Raw genomic sequence first — 3,032 nt, 5'->3', positions numbered from 1 at the left:
TGACAAGTATTCTTTTCATTTAAATCAGCTTGATGGCTTGATATACTATAGAGATAAAAGGAGATATTTAGAGTAAGCCTTTTTTTTTCTTTTTGGATAAACATTCTTAAAATGCAATTTATATATAGAATATGTATATAAATCGTATTATTGTATAGTTCAATATTGTATTGTATGTATTGTATAGTTCAACAAATTTTCATGAATAGACATGCACAACCGTTACAATTAAGATATCACATTCCAATTAAAACCAGAAGATCTCAATAACTGGGGTTAATCTTTCTCAATGAGGAAAATTTTAATATGCCTCAAGCAAATGAGGAATAAATCTAGGTCAGGGTATACCAGAGTCTCACATGATAGAACAGTTAGATACAAGCACAGGACTGAAGCAGAAGAGTGTGGTTTGGAGACCAGGGTGTTGGCACTAATGAAATCAAGAAGAATGAGAATAAAAGAAATTTCTTAGTCTGTGGGAGAGCAATGGCCTAACATGGATGTGAAATATACTGCTTTTAGCTTGAGAAAAACTATGGTAGGTAAAAGAGGTGGAAATAAACTCTCTGCTTCTCGACGTTCTGTAGGCAAAGGAAATGGAAATAAGAAATAGCACAGTGGTGACAGAATTCATCCTTCTTGGTCTTATCCAGTCTGCAGATATGCAGCCCCTGGTCTTTGTGCTGATCTTAATTTTCTACCTCAACATCCTCCCTGGAAATTTCCTCATCACCCTCACCAACAGATCAGACCCTGCTCTTTCAGCCCCACTCTACTTCTTCCTGGGCAACCTGGTCTTCCTGGATGCATCCTACTCCTTCATTGTGGCTCCCAGGATGCTGGCAAACTTCCTCTCTGAGAAGAAGGTGATTTCCTACAGAAGCTGCATCACTCAGCTCTTCTTTTTGCACTTCCTTGGAGGAGGGGAGGGGTTACTCCTCGTAGTGATGGCATTTGACTGCTACATTGCCATATGTCGTCCTTAACACTATTCAACTATCATGAGCCTTAGAGTTTGCTACACATTATTGTTGAGTTTGTGGTTTGGGGGCTTTGTCTACTCCATTATCCAGGTAGCGCTCATCCTCCACTTGCCCTTCTGTGGCCCAAATCAGCTGGATAACTTCTTCTGTGACGTCCCACAGGTCATCAAGCTGGCCTGCACAGACACCATTGTAGTGGAGCTCCTTATGGTCTTCAGTAGTGGCTTGCTCACTCTCCTGTGTTTCCTAGGCCTTTTAGTCTCCTATGCAGTGGTCTTCTGCCATGTGCATAGGTCTTCTTCTGAAGGAAAGAGCAAGGCTTTGTCCACATGTACAACTCACATAATTATTATATTTCTCATGTTTGGACCTGCCATCTTCATCTACACTCGCCCCTTCAGGGCCTTACCAGCTGACAAGGTGGTTTCTTTCTTTCACACAGTGATCTTTCCTTTGATGAATCCTGTGATTTATACCCTTTGCAACCAAGAAGTGAAATCTTCCATGAGGAGGTTATTGACTAGACATGTAGTCTGCTAAGTGGATTTTATAATGAGAGCTCAAGAAAGGGAAATTCCAGCTGGAAATCATTCATTCATTTAGCAATCACTAGTTTTTATAGAACGCTCCCCATTTGTCAGGCTTTTTTATTGTAGGCATCTGACCTGACAAATGGGAAATATTCAATAAAAACTAGAATTTGTTAAGTAAATGAATGATTTCAATTGGAAGGAATCAACTCGATGGCAGTAGGTTTGGTTTATGGTTTATTGTTGGCACTGGGGAGGGAGTTATGCATACTGAGAAAAAAAATTATATATTTAAAGAATATAAAGAAAATCATGCTGATTTGAGTATAATGAGTATGTGACATATTTAAGGATTCAATTTATTGTGACTGTAAAGGTCAAATCATACAAGTTCTTTTAGTCTTATAGAAGGAGTTTGATTATATTCTAACTGCAATGAGAATCTATTTTAAGATTTAAAGCAAAAGAATGACTCAGCCATAATTGATTGTTTTCTCTTCTGCTTAGGGCAACATCCTCAAGACTGGGCAGAAATCAGTATGCTGTAAAACAACATTAAATGCCAAATGCCTGATAGCAGGTATATTTTGAAATAAACTATTACTTTTTTTTTCTATTCAAAATTTAGTAGAAGGATAAGAAAGAAAGCTAATAGGTTTCATGGAAAAATATCATGAAATTATTTCACTTTTTTTTTTTTTAAGCTTCGTGATTGTTACTAATGCATTTTCACAAATCCTTCCTAGATGTTAAAGCTCTCCCCAAATTGACATCACTCTGATTGAGATTATGATAATATTGTACACTACAGAAATAGCTCTAATTTTTTAAATATAATAAGGCTTAATGTGAAAAATCAGGTACTTGTAAAATCTTCTGAAGGACAGAAGGTCATTTGTTAAGCTGGGAATCCAGAAATAATTCCCAGAACAACACTGTAGAACTAATCTGCTGAGTGACCTGTAAGTGCAACAATCAGGAGACTGGGAAAACAATGAGCTGCTTCATCAGCTCTTAGCTCAAGGAACACACCAATTAGCCATGATCTGGGATCAGGAGAATGATCCAGAGTGCCCCTTATGTCATTGTTTCTCTCCCTAGTTAATTATTTTCTAAATTCAAGTTTTGCATGCATGCACCTGATAGACAGAATCTGGAACTCTAGATGCAAAGTTCTAGAAAATTTATATATATGTTTAAAGCTTTTTTGAAAAATAAAACAAAACAATGTAAAAAAAATTGTAAAAATATATGAGAATTGTTTTAAAATCTGGAATAAGAGAAAAGCAAGGCATAAAGACTAGAAAACCAAGAGAAAAATAAATTTATATTTGAAATATAAAAATAAAAATATGCATAAGCAAATGACAATAGAGTGCTGAAAATCTGCCCACCATACACAGATGTACAGATTATTTTCTGTACAACTGTAAAATTTCTATGGATATTGCATTGCATGTACCTCCTGACCCAAGAATTGTAGGAGGTAGCATTCCCCAGTCAAAATGAAAAAAAAAAA

At 36.2% G+C, this 3,032-nt stretch overlaps 1 pseudogene; it reads left to right on the top strand.

The window, feature by feature from the left end:
• The first annotated feature begins 376 nt into the window (after positions 1 to 376).
• Positions 377 to 2,816, top strand: LOC100676208 (olfactory receptor 4N4C-like; annotated as a pseudogene).
• The last annotated feature ends 216 nt before the right edge of the window (positions 2,817 to 3,032 follow it).

The sequence above is a fragment of the Loxodonta africana genome, chromosome 10 (assembly GCF_030014295.1).
Source record: "Loxodonta africana isolate mLoxAfr1 chromosome 10, mLoxAfr1.hap2, whole genome shotgun sequence".
Taxonomy (NCBI): Eukaryota; Metazoa; Chordata; class Mammalia; order Proboscidea; family Elephantidae; genus Loxodonta; species Loxodonta africana.
This window is presented reverse-complemented; position numbering and strand designations above follow the sequence as displayed.